Here is a 19984-nt window from a genome sequence, read left to right as displayed (position 1 = left end):
ATAAAATAAAATCAGGGCCTTGCAGATAGGGGGGGCAATAGGAGCAGCTGCCCATGCCGCCAACATTAGACAATTTTAGGGGCCGCCAAATTCCTTAATTTTATTCAAATATTTTAGCCAGAGTTGTTAACGCTCGTTTTTAAAAGTTGCTAGCTCCCACTCTTACCTTCTCAAAAGGAGCTAGCTCCCACTCCCGCTACTACATTTTTAAAAGGAGCTAGCTCCCATTCTAAGTAATGGAGTGCCACTCCATAACCGCTCCTTTGATTTTCATTTTTTTAGAAGGTATACAAAACAAAATCATATTTTTTTTATCAAAAAGCTTTATTTATATTAAATAATCTATCAAAATATTTATAATCTTTTATTAGCTTTTAAAAGTAATAAATTTTAAATTAGAATCTAACAAACATCCACACCTCTCCCCTAATACCTGTTTTGCAATACTAATTAGGCACTCCACAGGAGCACTAGAGGGAAGCGGGGTATTGTATTTTATAAAGATATTTAATTCAGGGAATTTATCTCCAAAAAATCTTCCAAATCAATTTGATTCAAAAGAAAGATTTGAAGCTGCTCACTTTTGAAAATTTAATAGTTTTATTTAAACACAAAAGACATTTTGCCCTTAAATTTGTTTGATCATTTGGATTAACATCTTTTAGAAGTTTAAAATATTTTTTGTATGATGAAAATGGAAATTCGATTTCTTCATCTATGATCTCTAAATCCATAATATCCAAACTATTTTTTATTATATATCTATAAAATGAATATTAATATGACTTACAAGATTTTCCCAAAAATTTTCAATATTAAAAGGAAAACTTGATGTTTAATATTTAAAATGATTAGATGAAAAACCAATATAAAATTCGGCTAAATATTTAATAATGGTTAAATTTAAATTAAATAAAAGTTCATTTTTATTGAATTTTAATTAATAAATATTATTAATATTTAAAAAATAATTTAATTTATACATTAAATTTAAAGGAGCGGTGGAGTGGCGCTCCTCCACTCCAGCTCTAAAAGAAACTAGCTCCCGCTCTCCAATTTTAAAAAGGAGGGGTGGGACGCTCCAGGTGTTTTTTAAAAATGTAGCGGCGCTCCAGGAGCCTCCTTAACAACTCTGCTTTTAGCCCATTGAAAATTGAGAATTTTTTTAGTGTACTACATACAAGCAAGATATTATTATTTTTTATAGAAAAAATCCATGTATGAATTTTCAAAAAAGTTTGAGATTAGCCATAAGTATTAAGTTAAAAAATTTCATTTATTATTTAATATAATATTATTTAACTTCATTCATCAAATCAACAATAGTGAAATTCATAATTACTACCATGGAAATCGAATTCAAAATGAAATTAACTTTATTAGGAGATAGAGTCATAGAAAAATGCTATTAGCAATATATTTTTCCATAATGTTAATACACCAGATATAAGCCACCTGGAACAATTAACCATAGTTTTACGATACATAGAACTTAACAAAAACTCTGTTGAAAATAAATGAGCTACTTCTAAAAGTGATACCCTACTGGCTATGCCTTGTTAGAAGCATTTTTATCATTATATAAAAAATTATTAGAGATAAAAAAAATTATTGTGGACAGGGTTATGATAATAAATATTATGAATAAATCGAACAGCGTTTTTATGCCTTGTGGTTGCCATAGCTTAAATTTATTACACGATTATCATTAGTCGCTAAGTCATTTTTTGGCATTGTCCAACGAATTTATATATTTTTTTTCTGTTTCTACTCAGCGTTGGCAAATTTTGAACGATAATATAAATAATTTTACATTAAAACCGTTATTTAAAACTCGATGGGAATGTAAAAGTCATCATTCCAGGTTGGTGATATTTACTATGCACTAATAGACATATCCGATAAAATTAATTACACTAAATTAAGCCACTTCAGTGGCCATAGAATTAAAACAATTCCCATTTTTGGTAACTCTTATCATCTAGTTTGATATATTAACCTAGGTGTATTTAGTAAGTAAGTTCATGCAAAGTGACAATATTGAATTGGAAATAGTCATTACACTTATAAAGAGCCTTCGAAGGAATTGGAAACGAATTTAAAAGGGAGTACTTACCTTCAATAACATTAATTGGTAGGCAGAAAGTTCAAAAACAATTTTTTTACGAAGGAGATGACATGCCAATACTTGATTCTCAAAAAGAATATGAGATTGATAAATTTATCCGATGCATTACTAGATCAAGCCGGAAATTCTTTGGGCGAACGTTTTTAGCAATTAAAACTCTTTAAAGATCGTCTTGGATTCTTATTCACTACACCAGAATTGATAAATGCGCCTGAAAGAGAGCTAAAAAAAGTCATTAAATATTTTATTCACAGATTAGGATATGTTAGAAAGCTATATTAATCCGCCAGATCTACTAATTAAATTAAAAGTTTTAGTAGATATGTTAAGCAAGCATCTCATAAATACTTCATGAATAGTGTACGCTATATTAACACTAATAGTTTAAATGAAGCCTTACCAAATATATCCATTGTATTAGGGATTCTTCTACCTTGGAATCCACAAAACGCAGTTTCCTGCTCAAATTAATTAAAACTTACCTACGATCCTATATGCCACAGGATCGACTTGTTAATCTCTCCTTAATTTCAATAGAAATTATATCGCCTCATAAAATTATTTTGACATAATATCCTCTTTTTTATACAAAAAGCGAGGAGGATATCTCAAATTGCAATATTTTAGTTTATGATTATATTCATTTTTATCATGTGTCTACTCATTTATGATTAAAATTTAATATGCCTTTAGTTCTCTTTTCGAAAAATTTATTTAAAAAGCTTAGGTAAATTGTGTGTATTAAGGGGCCACCAAATTATTTTTTGTCCTGGGCCATCAGAAGTCTCGGAACGGCGCTGGGTGAAATAAACGAATTCCAGTCTAAATGATAAGTGTCAGAATCATCAGAAGAAGCTAATTAAAATGTATTAATATAAATATTTTAATAAAATAAATTTACAATTCTTAGAATCTGACAAATCTTTAGATTTTAAACCTCCAGGTCATGTATAATTATATCCCTCGTTTAGCCATAATATAAATATTTCCACATTTAAAACTTGACTTGAATTTGAATGGTAAAATTCACATATTTTCTCAATATCATCCTTAACGAATATCTTTTCCGTCATTTCACTTTGGTGTAAAATATGATATTTGATTTAAAAATTTAATCTATTCATCATTGAATCATTCATTAAACTGTATAATGATCAAATTATTGCAGCATATAAACTGGTTTTATAGATAAAATAAAATATTATATTTAATGATGAAAGTATATATACTTCTCCTTTTTGAATTATAATGTTTGAAGTCTAGAACTCACAAAATCAAAAGGTAAATTTCTCTCCTTCATAGAATCTTTTGCCTTTGAAAAAACATTCACAAATTCAGTATTATTATCTATTAGTATTAAAAAATACAGGACAATAATTAATTATACTTCTCAAATTAATCATGAATTTTTTTCCAATTGAATTTGATTTATTGCAAACCCTACATTTTCGAAATAGTTTGCAATTTTGTACATTTGTTATTAACAATATTTTATATAAAACACAATATGATAAAATAAAATAAAATTTTTCTGTTCTAAAAACAATAGCAAGCCATGGTATAAGTGACAGAGTTTTTAGAATCTTAAATTTGTCAAAGCTGCCCTCAAGGCATCATATTGTAGAAAAAATTTACAATAGCTTTATATTATGATAACCAGATTCTATAAATATAAAATAAACATTTTAAATCGACAGTGGTATTCTTGATGCATAAAAATCTTTGCAATTTTGTCAGTACATAACTCTGACATGCTTTAAGCACTATATCTTTTAACACCATAAAAATATACATAAATCTCGTCTGAGATCCCTAAAAGATTTCTTAGTTCTTTTATCGATTGGCAAATTGAACAATGATTAAATTTAATCGGTGACAATAGCATCAAATAAAAAGCTGCCTTTGAGATCTCAATTCTAATCAAAGCCTGCTATGATCCTTTCACTCATGTATAAAGCACCATCATAACTTTGCCCAATTAAGAATTCGAGGGGTATATTCATGGAACCAATATATCTTATTAACAATGCTATTACTTCTGATTTCGAACATCAGATGTATCAACTATAATTGAAAAAAACCTGTTAAATTCAATCTCTTTTTAAATTTTTTTTAAATCATATTTTTCATGGTTTCAATAAGAATATTTATATTATACAATAGATTAGAATATAATTTGGATTATAATCCCTTTTCTTTTTTCTCCCTTCTTTTTTCTTCATTTTTTCGAATATACAATTTGAAGACAGGTTCCGAATCTGTAATTAGTTTGATAAATTTATTGCTTACATTTTTGGGGGTGATGGCTATGTAGGGGGGGGGGAAATTTATTACCTTAAAATGATATATACGATCAGGGTTTTACAAAAATCTTCAAATAAAAATTTGAAGATTTTTTTCGCCCAAAATTTTGAGGAAAAAATCTTTGAAGATCAATTTTTTGCGAAGATTTTTTCGCTAAAAAAAATTTTGAGCTTGCTCAAAGAAGATTTTTGAGCAAAATAAAAAATATTTTTTGTAAAAAAATCTTCTATAATTTTGAGAAAATATTTTGAGAATTTTATAATAAATAAAATCTTTTGTAAGGAAATCTTTATTAAAATATTTTTGAAATTTTGATCTTAAAATTTTTTGGTAAATTCTTTAAAAATAAAATTTTTGATATATATTTTTTTTTATTTTATTATGTTAATGAAAATATTTTTTTTGAATAGGTTGTAAATGTGAGAATTGGTCATAATACCGACTGCATTTTTTTTAATATTTGGAATAAGTAATAATGATTATTTTAAAAATGTAATGTCATAATTTTAATGTTTTATATTTAGTGTAAACTATAAAAGTGACAATTGTCATAATACTCATCTCAGAACCTTTAAAAATAATTATAATTAAAAAAGGCTAGTTGAGCATGTTTTGAGATGGTTTCAGTGATTGTAAAGCATATAAAGGTGACAATTGTCATAATAACATATGTTTTAATTGGAAATAGAGAAAAATGATTATTTCAACATGAATTAATATAATGTGTAAACTATAAAAGTGACAATTGTCATAATATTCATAACAGAACCTATAAAAATAATTTTATTTTTAGGTATTAAATAGGCGAGAAAAAATTTTTTGAGCATGTTTCGAGATGGTTTTAATGATTGTAAAAATTGTCACAATCGTTATTTTTGAACTTTTTTAAAGCAAGTAGATAAAAATTTATTAAATATAAAATTAAATGTGGATGTACCATAGAGCAGTGACAATTGTCATAATCGTTATTTTTGAACTTTTTTGAATTTTTTTGAAGCAACAGAGTAAAATAATAAATTGTAAACATGTTAAATTGAAATTTAAATGTGGATGTACCATAGAAAAGTGACAATTGTCATAATCGTTATTTTTAATCTTTTTTGAATTTTTTTGAAGCAAAAGGGTAAAATTATATATTGTAAACATGTTAAATAAAAATTTCAGTGAAGATGTACCATAGAAATGTGACAATTATCATAATTGTTATCTTTGAACTTTTTTGAATTTTTTTAAAGCAAATAGGTAAAAATATATATTGTAAACCTGTTAAATTAAAATATCAGTGAATATGTACCATAGAAAAGTGACAATTGTCATAATCGTTATTTTTAATCTTTTTTCATTTTTTTTGAAGAAATTATATATTGTAAACTTATTAAATTAAAATTTCATTGAAGATCTACCATAGAAAAGTGAAAATTGTCTTAATTTCATTTTTAATCCCTTTTAAATTTTTTTGAACTTACAGGGTAAAATAATAAATTGTAAACTTTTTAAATTTAAATGTGGATGTACTATAGATAAGTGACAATTGTCATAATGGCCATTTTTAATCTTTTTTGAATTTTTTTGAAGCAAAAGGGTAAAATAATAAATTATAAACATCATTAATTAAAATTTAAATGAGGATGTACCATAGAAATGTGACAATTGTCATAAACGTTTATTTTAATCTTTTTTGAATTTTTTTTAAGCAAAAGGGTAAAATTATATATTGTAAACATGTTAAATTAAAATTTCAGTGGAGATCTACCATAGAAAAGTGACAATTATCATTTTTAATTTTTTATTTAATTTTTTTGAACTTAAAGGGTAAAATAATAAATTGTACACATGTTAAATTAAAATTTCAGTGAATATGTACCATAGATAAGTGACATATCTAATTCTCAACTCCCTTTTGAAATTATTTTAATATATATATTTTGAAATTATCACATTACTCATAGTCATATCCATTATTTTTAAATTAGGTTAATATGATCTTGTTGGGAAACACTTAAACCTCTGGGCAGATGATAATAGTATCATATATGTTAAATTTTTAGAGCCAACCGGAACGGAGTTGAACTAGAAAGATGCATCAATATAAACATGATATTTTTGGGAACAACAAATTTAAAAATATTTTTTCTTTAATCTTTTAAATCAATTTTAGATCTTAGAAACTACTATTTGGATATATCTAGTAAAATACGCCCCCTCTGATTATACTATTCATACAAAAAATCTAAATCAGTTATATATATGAATTTTTATTTATTAAAATTTTAATGTAAACAATAACTTTATAATGAAATAGGTTATATAAATAATTATTTAAAATATCACATTATTTAACAATGTACGATTAAGCTATATAATTAAAATATCATCAAGTATATCTTTGTCTAATCTTGTCCTTAGAGAGGTTACAGTTAGTGCCAATGCACTAAATGCTCTCTCAACTGAGATTTGGGTGCAAGGAGCAGCAAGAATTATTTGAGATAATTTAAATAATTCTGCATCTTGGTGTTTTTTTGAAACCCAATATTGCAAAATATCTTGTGAGGATGGCAATCTTTTGTTGTATAATAACGATTTTATTTTTAGCTTGATATCGCTATTACATAATTCATAAAATATAGGTCCCTTCTTGCAATCACGCTCAATGTAAAGGTCAAGTTTTGTTTTTTTATAATCACTAGTGGAAGGCATAACTAGAGTTGTATTTTCTTCATGAGGGTCAATAGCTTGCAATTGTTTCCAAGTTGCAAATATATGTTCCTAAAATAAAAAGATGTATATTATAAATTTATTAATTTACCCTGGCCAATATTTTATCTTCTTCCAAAGGATATTTTCCATTTTCATAATGGAATCTATGATCCATATATATCGCACTACGAAATGCGTCATTTTGAAAAAGATAGCTTTCTCTAATGTTTAAACATTCCAACATACTTTTAGATAAATTATTATCCATTTCCTCCAGCTCCATTTTGCATTCTAGCCATGAAGCAAAAAAATCACCTATTACAATATTACTTTTTTGTAATTTCATTGTGAATTTGTATAATGGGAAAAGGACTGATGTACCTAATAGGATAATATCAGAAGAATCGATTAAAAAATGCTCCTTTAGAATATCTTTGAGATTTTTTTTATTTTGCATTATATATAAAAAAAAAATTTTGTAATTTTTAATTTTAACTTTCTTGTTTTTTCCTTTTATTTTTATTTTCACTTGTTTATTATATTTTGAAATAAAAAATCAGGAATTAATGTTATATAAAATAAAAAAAATGAATAAAATAATTGTTTTATTGAGGCCAAATAAAACCCCCATTTATAAATTTGGATGGGATACATTTATTTAATGTTTTTTTTTATATTTATAAAAAATCAAATGTTAAATGAAGATATAAAAAATGCATTTTCTTTTCTTTTCGTTTTTCCCATTGTCTCTCTCTCTCCCTCCTTTATTTATTTTTATTTAATGTTTTGCCTTATGAATTAAAGAAAATAAAAATCTCAAAAAAATGAAATTTGCTGGTGCCAGCGAGGCGGCACCAGATTGAAAAAAAGTATTATATAATTTTTTTTTTAATTGAATTCAAATTTTTTTTTAATTTTCATTGCTGTAATGGTACCCAAAACCGATACGTTTTCCCCCTTGAAGGAGGGAGTTTGACGGATGGCCTCTTATTCTGTTTATGGCTATTTATATTTTTTCCTGACTCCAATTGCTATATTTCTTTTGTGGTTTATGATAGGTATCAGAGTTTATTGTAGAAAAATTTATTTGATTGGGTTAAGAATTATTTGTTATACCAAATAAAACTGAATTTGAAATATTTTGAGAATAAGATGGTTCTTCCTGTGAGGAAAAATCTAAAAGATTATATATAATAAACAATATAATGTTAATTGGTACCAACATGTAGATGTAGAAAGATTTAAGAGACCTGGAGATAGTGACTATTTTACTAATTTTGTAATTTTTAATATCTTAAAAAATGGGAATTTTATTTCCTGGGAATTATATTCATAGATTCTTTTTAATGTTTACCTAATAGATTTTAAATAATAAACTAAAGTTAAAATTTTTTAGCCCGCTAATTGTTAAAATTTTGTAACCGATTCGCTCGCACTTTTTAAAATTATTAAGCTAGGCCGCCCATGGATGGGCTTCAGCTAAAAACCTGCTCGTTTCAGCAAATAAATTCTAAAATGATCATAATGATTATGACAATTGTCATTTTTCTATGGTACATCCTCATTTAAATTTTAATTTAACATGTTTACAATATATAATTTTATACTTTTGCTTCAAAATAATTCAAAAAAGATTAAAAATAACGATTATGACAATTGTCACTTTTCTATGGTAGATCTCCACTGAAATTTTAATTTAACATGTTTACAATATATAATTTTACCCTTTTGCTTAAAAAAAATTTAAAAAAGATTAAAATAAACGTTTATGACAATTGTCACATTTCTATGGTACATCCTCATTTAAATTTTAATTAATGATGTTTATAATTTATTATTTTACCCTTTTGCTTCAAAAAAATTCCAAAAAGATTAAAAATGGCCATTATGACAATTGTCACTTATCTATGGTACATCCACATTTAAATTTAACAAGTTTACAATTTATTATTTTACCCTGTAAGTTCAAAAAAATTTAAAAAAGATTAAAAATGACGATTAAGACAATTTTACTTTTCTATGGTAGATCTTCAGTGAAATTTTAATTTAATAAGTTTACAATATATAATTTCTTCAAAAAAAATCAAAAAAGATTAAAAATAACGATTATGACAATTGTCACTTTTCTATGGTACATATTCACTGAAATTTAAATTTAACAGGTTTACAATATATATTTTTACCTATTTGCTTATAAAAAAATTCAAAAAAGATTAAAAATAACGATTATGACAATTGTCACTTTTCTATGGTAGATCTCCACTGAAATTTTAATTTAACATGTTTACAATATATAATTTTACCCTTTTGCTTAAAAAAAATTTAAAAAAGATTAAAATAAACGTTTATGACAATTGTCACATTTCTATGGTACATCCTCATTTAAATTTTAATTAATGATGTTTATAATTTATTATTTTACCCTTTTGCTTCAAAAAAATTCCAAAAAGATTAAAAATGGCCATTATGACAATTGTCACTTATCTATGGTACATCCACATTTAAATTTAACAAGTTTACAATTTATTATTTTACCCTGTAAGTTCAAAAAAATTTAAAAAAGATTAAAAATGACGATTAAGACAATTTTACTTTTCTATGGTAGATCTTCAGTGAAATTTTAATTTAATAAGTTTACAATATATAATTTCTTCAAAAAAAAATCAAAAAAGATTAAAAATAACGATTATGACAATTGTCACTTTTCTATGGTACATATTCACTGAAATTTAAATTTAACAGGTTTACAATATATATTTTTACCTATTTGCTTATAAAAAAATTCAAAAAAGTTCAAAGATAACAATTATGATAATTGTCACATTTCTATGGTACATCTTCACTGAAATTTTTATTTAACATGTTTACAATATATAATTTTACCCTTTTGCTTCAAAAAAATTCAAAAAAGATTAAAATAAACGTTTATGACAATTGTCACATTTCTATGGTACATCCTCATTTAAATTTTAATTAATGATGTTTATAATTTATTATTTTACCCTTTTGCTTCAAAAAAATTCAAAAAAGATTAAAAATGGCCATTATGACAATTGTCACTTATCTATAGTACATCCACATTTAAATTTAAAAAGTTTACAATTTATTATTTTACCCTGTAAGTTCAAAAAAATTTAAAAGGGATTAAAAATGACAATTAAGACAATTTTCACTTTTCTATGGTAGATCTTCAATGAAATTTTAATTTAATAAGTTTACAATATATAATTTCTTCAAAAAAAATCAAAAAAGATTAAAAATAACGATTATGACAATTGTCACTTTTCTATGGTACATATTCACTGATATTTTAATTTAACAGGTTTACAATATATATTTTTACCTATTTGCTTTAAAAAAATTCAAAAAAGTTCAAAGATAACAATTATGATAATTGTCACATTTCTATGGTACATCTTCACTGAAATTTTTATTTAACATGTTTACAATATATAATTTTACCCTTTTGCTTCAAAAAAATTCAAAAAAGATTAAAATAAACGTTTATGACAATTGTCACATTTCTATGGTACATCCTCATTTAAATTTTAATTAATGATGTTTATAATTTATTATTTTACCCTTTTGCTTCAAAAAAATTCAAAAAAGATTAAAAATGGCCATTATGACAATTGTCACTTATCTATAGTACATCCACATTTAAATTTAAAAAGTTTACAATTTATTATTTTACCCTGTAAGTTCAAAAAAATTTAAAAGGGATTAAAAATGACAATTAAGACAATTTTCACTTTTCTATGGTAGATCTTCAATGAAATTTTAATTTAATAAGTTTACAATATATAATTTCTTCAAAAAAAATCAAAAAAGATTAAAAATAACGATTATGACAATTGTCACTTTTCTATGGTACATATTCACTGATATTTTAATTTAACAGGTTTACAATATATATTTTTACCTATTTGCTTTAAAAAAATTCAAAAAAGTTCAAAGATAACAATTATGATAATTGTCACATTTCTATGGTACATCTTCACTGAAATTTTTATTTAACATGTTTACAATATATAATTTTACCCTTTTGCTTCAAAAAAATTCAAAAAAGATTAAAAATAACGATTATGACAATTGTCACTTTTCTATGGTACATCCACATTTAAATTTCAATTTAACATGTTTACAATTTATTATTTTACTCTGTTGCTTCAAAAAAATTCAAAAAAGTTCAAAAATAACGATTATGACAATTGTCACTGCTCTATGGTACATCCACATTTAATTTTATATTTAATAAATTTTTATCTACTTGCTTTAAAAAAGTTCAAAAATAACGATTGTGACAATTTTTACAATAAAACCATCTCGAAACATGCTCAAAAAATTTTTTCTCGCCTATTTAATACCTAAAAATAAAATTATTTTTATAGGTTCTGTTATGAATATTATGACAATTGTCACTTTTATAGTTTACACATTATATTAATTCATGTTGAAATAATCATTTTTCTCTATTTCCAATTAAAACATATGTTATTATGACAATTGTCACCTTTATATGCTTTACAATCACTGAAACCATCTCAAAACATGCTCAACTAGCCTTTTTTAATTATAATTATTTTTAAAGGTTCTGAGATGAGTATTATGACAATTGTCACTTTTATAGTTTACATTAAATATAAAACATTAAAATTATGACATTACATTTTTAAAATAATCACTATTACTTATTCCAAATATTAAAAAAAATGCAGTCGGTATAATGACCAATTCTCACATTCACAACCTATTCAAAAAAAATATTTTCATTAACATAATAAAATAAAAAAAAATATATATCAAAAATTTTATTTTTAAAGAATTTACCAAAAAAATTTAAGATCAAAATTTCAAAAATATTTTAATAAAGATTTCCTTACAAAAGATTTTATTTTATTATAAAATTCTCAAAATATTTTCTCAAAATTATAGAAGATTTTTTTACAAAAAATATTTTTTATTTTGCTCAAAAATCTTCTTTGAGCAAGCTCAAAATTTTTTTTAGCGAAAAAATCTTCGCATATTTTGATCTTCAAAAGAGCAACGATCTGTGAAGATTTTTGAATTTTGAGCAAATGTTAAACCCTGTATACGATAGCAGGTAGATTGCTACAAAATCCCATATTTCACTTTCTAAAATTGATATAAAACAAGATAAACAACGTTTTCCTATTATATCGCATATTATAAAATTATAATAAATATTATTACCTACACTACAAAATTCACATATATCACCTTGTAAAATTTATATAAATTAAAACAAAATATTACTATGGAAGTATAAAAACCAGAAAGTTTTGAAATGGGAAGAAATAAAAAAAAATGATTTCTTTAAAAAAGATTTAAAATGTATTTATCATGAATATAAAGGAAAAAATTTTTTTTAAATATTTTTTTGACACCTAGTATCCGTGAACCCTCCATTTTTAAAAAGGGTTTAGGTTCGGGTACAACCAAAATACCAGGGTTCAGGTCTGGGTTCACATTTATGCTTGACATTCCCCCCCCCTACCCCGAGGCCATTGCTTGAAATCTTTACACTTAAAAGGCCTGGTTGTGGTTCAACAAAATTTCGAGGGTCCGGGTTCATCTGATTTTATTATTGATTTATATTTGAATTTGTGTATTAGAAATTCTCAATATTTTATAGTCACTATCCTTAATATACTTATGAAATTTAAGATATTCTTAAATAACTCCTAGAATGAATAATTTTAAAAAAATTAATCTCCCTTTCATAGCCAATTCCTGCGTACGTGCCTGTGGCAAATAATAGATTCTTGGAAAAATACGTGGTTTTTTATCCTACCTTCAATTTGTCTAATACTTTTCTAAAAATATAAATAATAATTATATTTGGGAAGCACCAACACTAAGTTTTTTTATTCAATTAAATTATTAAAATGGACATTGTTTGAAAAATAAGGTCATTGCAGTGGCGTAGCTACGGGGGTGGTTTTCGGGTTTGGACCCCCCCCCCCCAGAGCAAAATTTTTTTAGATTATACGTTCAAAAGACTTAAAAGTGATTTTATATGAATTATATTTTTCTGGTTTTGATGTTTGTGGAAGGATATTATATTACTATTTAAATTATTCTGGATAGTATTATTATAAAGTCATTGAGAATAATCTACTAAATTATAATAACATATTATTGATGCATTTAAAAAATTAATTTATTATATATTATCGAAGATATGATTATGATTTGTAAGATAAACCCGGCCGAAGGCCGTGCAAAAGGGCCGAAAGCCCGTTAAAGGGGGTCTGGGGGGCGAAGCCCCCCAGCTTTTATATGTATGGACCCCCTCTAAGGAAAATTCCTAGCTACGCCACTGGGTCATTGACATTTCTTATATTCTCCATGATATTCAAATTGAAAGGGATAAAATATACAGGGTTTGCCATTGTTTTCAAAAATAAACTCTTATTATGAGAACACAAAATACATAAACATTTTTTATATTTTGTTATTCAATTTAAACATCATAAATTAATTTAAAAAAAACCCATTTAAAACGAGCATTTATTAAAATATAATAATTTTTATTAAACTTATAATTTATTGATTAAAAGTCAGCGGAATATTTATAAATTATTTTAAAAAATGCTTGACCCTGGAATGCTACACATTCGTTACAATGCTTATTTGACAAATATCTAAATTTGTATATTTAGACGCGCTTGCATATAATAATTTTTTTCCCTATTTATTTTTATTAAATATTTTCCAATAAAAAAATTATTTCTATTGTCATTTTTTTCTGAATTATAATACTCGTAAAAATTACGAATGATAAGTCAAAACATAAGTAGTTTTTTCATCACTTTGCGACCTCCTAGACGGTCATATCGGAGATATTCTAGGGAATCATCCATCAGAAGAAAGGGAAAATCTTCCCGAATCTATTCGTACTATTTGTAAGATTTACCTATTAAAATTGAGGCATACTAGAAATCTACTCACACAATAATAGCATTTTATGATACATCAAGTATCATGCTGCCACGTTTGTGATTTTTATAATTAAATTTTATTTTACATGAACATATTTGTATTTAATACGTTTTATGATTATTTTACAATAAAAAATTTTCTTAAACCCCAATTGGTAACGTTATTTAAAATTTTATATCGTCGAAATTTTTAAGATAGATTGGTATTAAAGTGGCTCGTTCATAAGATAGTGCTGGGTTAAAATTATTTTGTGTATCAATGATATTGCATAAAAGTATATTATAAAATAATCTAAATAATCTTGAAGAATTAATATATAGCTAAATAATTAATAAATTTATAACTAAATAATTAATATATAATAGAAAATATTTATATATTTTTGTTTTAATAATTAATGGGCGTCGGCTAAGCAAGAATTTATATATTTATTTGCATGAGAAAAATATCCCCCACAATTTTGACCTGTTGGTTAAGAAGGGAAAAAATATTATGCAATAATTTCATCAAAATGTTGAATTATCATTGTTTACCTTTATATTTGAGAAATTTATTAAATTGATTAATCCACTTTCCTTGCTCATCAATAAAATATTTTTTTTTTATAAATCCCAACTAATTATGAACATGTGAATTACATTTTTTAATTAATGTTTTGGTTTTCAAGATAACACAATGATGGGAATTATAGGAAAAAAATTAGTTAATGTCATTTTTAACTTAAACTCCTTCATTAAAAAATTTGATGCTATATTACTTTCCAAATCTTAACAAAATCCTTGTACACAAAATAATAAAAATATTTGAGTAATCTTTTTTATAAAAAAATAGATTATTTAGATTATTTAATACTAGCTGATAGCCCATCAAGAATGACAGGATCAGAATTTTCCCCTTATGGGTAAATAATAAATTTTACCTTCATTTGACGATAGATTAATCAGAATAGTCAAATGAGAGGAATAGATTATCATTCTTCCAAGATTTCTATAAATTTTTTAGAGAAAAGGCCCAAATATATTATGGAAAATATGGAATAAAAAAATATGATTTGTGAGTTATGATATTTATCAATTCTTTTAACAAATTTTTCACATCCAGATGCAATGGTTTTTGCCATCTCAATTCGTATAAAATCTACATTTATTTGAATCATTTACAGGGTTTCCCATCCAAAAAAGGAAAAGTCCCAATCAAAAAAGGAAAAGGTTCAATCAAAAAAGGAAAAGTGTCAAACAAAAAAGGAAAATGTTCAATCAAAAAAGGAAAAAGTTCAATCAAAAAAGGAAAAGGTCCGATCAAAAAAGGAAAATTGTCAATCAAAAAAGGAAAAGTCCCAAAGGTTAAGGAAAAAGTCCAATCAAAAAAGGAAAAGTGTCAAACAAAAAAGGAAAAGGTTCAATCAAAAAAGGAAAAGTGTCAAACAAAAAAGGAAAAGGTCCAATCAAAAAAGGAAAAGTGTCAATTGAAAAAGGAAAATTCCCAAAAGAAAAGGAAAAGGGTCAATCAAAAAAGGAAAATTCATATTCAAAAAAGGAAAATCGTTATTTTTTTAAAAAAATATATAAACTTTTCAATTTTTCTTAAATTTATTTATTTTTGTCATTCCTTCTTATTTTATTTCTAACTTTTTATTTGTATCTTTTCTCACTATATCTTTTCTCAATTTTTTTCTTCTCATTTTTGTGGTTTGACTGAAAGTCTTCATTCTTGGTCTGGATGGGTATGACTGTCATGCCCTCAACATACAGGGTTTCCCATTCAAAAAAGGAAAAGGTCCAATCAAAAAAGGGAAAATTTCCATTCATAAAGGAAAATCGTAATTTTTTATAATTTTGTTAAAATAATTATAAATTTTCTTAAATTTTATTTTTTACCCCCCCCCCCCTCCCACCCTCTATACACCCCCCCCCCCAACCACCCTCAGACCAAGTCATACCCATCCAGGCCAAGAATGAAGACTTTCAGTCAAACCACAAAAATGAGAAGAAAAAAAATTGAGAAAAGATACAAATAAAATAAAGAAATCGCAAAAAGTTAGAAATAAAATAAGAAGGAATGACAAAAATAAAAAAATTTAAGAAAAATTGAAAAGTTTATATATTTTTTTAAAAAAATTACGATTTTCCTTTTTTGATTGACCCTTTTCCTTTTCTTTTGGGAATTTTCCTTTTTCGATTTACACTTTTCCTTTTTTGATTGGACCTTTTCCTTTTTTGATTGGACCTTTTCCTTTTTTGTTTGACACTTTTCCTTTTTTGATTGAACCTTTTCCTTTTTTGTTTGACACTTTTCCTTTTTTGATTGGACTTTTTCCTTAACCTTTGGGACTTTTCATTTTTTGATTGACAATTTTCCTTTTTTAATCGGACCTTTTCCTTTTTTGATTGAACTTTTTCCTTTTTTTATTGAACTTTTTCCTTTTTTGTTTGACACTTTTCCTTTTTTGATTGAACCTTTTCCTTTTTTGATTGAGACTTTTCCTTTTTTGGATGGGAAACCCTGTAAATGCTTTTAAAACATTCCTAAATACTCTTAAAAAAAGACCTGCCATCATAGATTCGAATCAATTATGAGGGCAAACCTGATTATCTCACAGATACAGTGGTGGTATCCGCCCTATTGCAAAGGGCTATTTAGAAGATTATTGGCAAAAATAATTGCCATGGATCACCCGGGTCTCAACTTATTAAATATACATATCAATTAGTTTGGTGTTAAGGTAGAAGGCAAAATAGCTTCATATGCTATTTGTATTCCATAATCTTACACCTAACATGGTTATTATTAAGGTAGATTTTAAAAATGCTTTCAATAGATAATTTATTGAACATTTCATAAATTGTTTTTACCCCAACCAAATTTCCTGTTTATTCAAAATTTCTAGAGACATACTGTAACATTAAAACTCCTTTATTCAGCCCACATGTTATAGATTCTGACTAAAGGATCCAGCAGGGGGCACACATCCTCGTTTATTTTACCTTGATATTCATGATCTCATCCATTGATTTGTGTATAAATATTTGGTATCTTGATGATGAAATAATCTATGGTGTTTTTCTTAAAATAATTGGTTTTCAATTTCTTGAAGCCATTTTTAAAGTCCAAATCCAAAATCTGTTTCCATTATAACAATATACAAAACACTCATCTAGCAAAATTAATTTTTTTTTTGAGTACATAAATAATAAAAATTAAAAAAAGTATACCAAGTTGGATTAAGAAAAAAAATTATCTTTGCTGGGATTCGAACAAGTCATCAGATTTGTAAGCGACGCCGATTAGGCCACAGACACTTTTCAAAATTAACGAATTTTTAATATGTAGTATAAATTGTGACAGTGCGACTGTGACACGGCTTTTAAATATATTATAGATATTTTTATGCAATACCATTAAGTAAATTAATTTATTTAGAAATTTTTAAAATAAATTTATAGATATTCCGCCGACTTTTAATGAATAAATTATAAGCTTAGTGTAAAATATATATTTTTCTAATAAATGCTAAATGGGAATTTGTTCGAAAGAACGATTTTCTTATATAAATTAATAAATATATTTACAGAATCCTCTAATTCTTATTTATCCTCTAATTCTTTTAAAATTACATTAATAAATTCATTCTATAAAATAATAAAAATGGTTATAAATTGGTACTAAATATTCAATCTGTAAGAGGATTACGATATGAGAATATCCATACTACAAGGTGTTATAGTCACTTAGGAATAATAACCCCAAAATTATAATTAATTTTTTATTCCTATTTTATATACATTTTATTGATTCTTCTTATGAATATTTGTACAAGAAAGCATATATGAACCATAAAAAATAGATTTAATATATAATAAAATTTGATATTGTTACACCTAGTGTTGTTAATTGATTGGTTCTGTAAACCCCAAACTCGGAGTTTGGGTCTAAAAATCAACTAAACCAGCTCTAAACACGAACCCCAAGTACAGATCCGGGGCTCAGACCCCGGGTAAATAAAATACATAAATATTCGATAAGATATCCTTAGCATTAATTATTATTTATTTTTAGTAAAATAATCTATTTTATTTATATTTAAATATTTTATCATTAACAAAAAAACATATGTTATGATTTAATATTTTTTATTAATATTATATTATGAAATAAAATACGATTATTTAATATTACAGTGTTGTGATGATTTAATGAAACATGTTGACGATTTAATTAAAACCCATCCATATAAAAATATTTTGTTTGCAAAAATAATTAAAATAACACAAGGAGGAATAAAAGAATTTTCAATAAAGCTTTGATTTTGTTTGCAAAAATAATTAAAATAACACAAGGAGGAATAAAAGAATTTTCAATATTGCTTTGTCTATAATTATTTTTGCAAACAAAATATTTTTATATGGATGGATTTAATTTAATCGTCAATGTGTTTCATTAAATCATCACAACACTGTATAATATATTCATTTATTTGATGTTTTTTTTAATAAAAAAAATGATATGCTGCTATTTTAATATTATTTTTGATACAATTTATTAGTGATTTTCACGCCCAAAAATTTAAACAAAAAAATATTTTTTGAAGTTTAAAAAGATTTCTGAACATATTTTGATTTGATAAGAATTTTAAATTTTCTTTGTAAATAAATCATTTTTGTGGAATTCTTTTGTGATCTTTTATAGTTTTTTATTCATTTATATAAAATTATCTATTTTGTTAAGTATATAAAAGGTGATTTTTTCTAAATAGTTTTTTTAGAAATATTTATATTAAACTTTTATTTGTTATTATATATGATCTTTTTAAGGATAATATAATCACATGCCTCAAGCATAAAAAAAACAACGCTAGGGATCCAGATGATATTCCAAGAGAAAGCCTTAAAGCACTAGGAGATGATGGGATAGATTTCCTCATAAATCTTTACATACTGGGAAATGAAGAGATTCCTCAAAAATGGAGGCAGAGCTATCTATCTAGTTCCTATCTTCAAAAATAAAGGGGATCCACACAATTCTCAAATTTACAGGGGCATAAAACTAATGTCACACTGTCTTAAACTCTACGAAAAAATAATAGAAAAAAGGTTAAGAGACATAATCGAAATAGGAGAGACTCAGTTTAGCTTTATGCCTGGAAGATCAACGACTGATGCAATCCACGCAATTAGGCAAATGAGCGAAAAATACAGGGAAAGAACAAAAAGCAGGGTTTAACATTTGCTCAAAATTCAAAAATCTTCACAGATCGTTGCTCTTTTGAAGATCAAAATATGCGAAGATTTTTTCGCTAAAAAAAATTTTGAGCTTGCTCAAAGAAGATTTTTGAGCAAAATAAAAAATATTTTTTGTAAAAAAATCTTCTATAATTTTGAGAAAATATTTTGAGAATTTTATAATAAAATAAAATCTTTTGTAAGGAAATCTTTATTAAAATATTTTTGAAATTTTGATCTTAAATTTTTTTGGTAAATTCTTTAAAAATAAAATTTTTGATATATATTTTTTTTTATTTTATTATGTTAATGAAAATATTTTTTTTGAATAGGTTGTGAATGTGAGAATTGGTCATTATACCGACTGCATTTTTTTTAATATTTGGAATAAGTAATAGTGATTATTTTAAAAATGTAATGTCATAATTTTAATGTTTTATATTTAATGTAAACTATAAAAGTGACAATTGTCATAATACTCATCTCAGAACCTTTAAAAATAATTATAATTAAAAAAGGCTAGTTGAGCATGTTTTGAGATGGTTTCAGTGATTGTAAAGCATATAAAGGTGACAATTGTCATAATAACATATGTTTTAATTGGAAATAGAGAAAAATGATTATTTCAACATGAATTAATATAATGTGTAAACTATAAAAGTGACAATTG

At 25.0% G+C, this 19984-nt stretch overlaps 1 protein-coding gene across 1 annotated transcript in view; it reads left to right on the top strand.

The window, feature by feature from the left end:
• The window catches only part of LOC135930003 (integrin beta-1-B-like), a 44654-nt gene that overhangs the window by 1692 nt on the left and 22978 nt on the right, over nt 1–19984 (top strand). The gene's annotated exons all lie outside the window — the stretch shown is intronic.

The sequence above is a fragment of the Gordionus sp. m RMFG-2023 genome, chromosome 5 (assembly GCF_954871325.1).
Source record: "Gordionus sp. m RMFG-2023 chromosome 5, tfGorSpeb1-WG-v2, whole genome shotgun sequence".
NCBI lineage: Eukaryota > Metazoa > Nematomorpha > Gordioida > Chordodea > Parachordodidae > Gordionus > Gordionus sp. m RMFG-2023.
The sequence above is the reverse complement of the archived record's forward strand: the minus strand, read 5'-3'. Positions and strand labels throughout refer to the sequence as shown.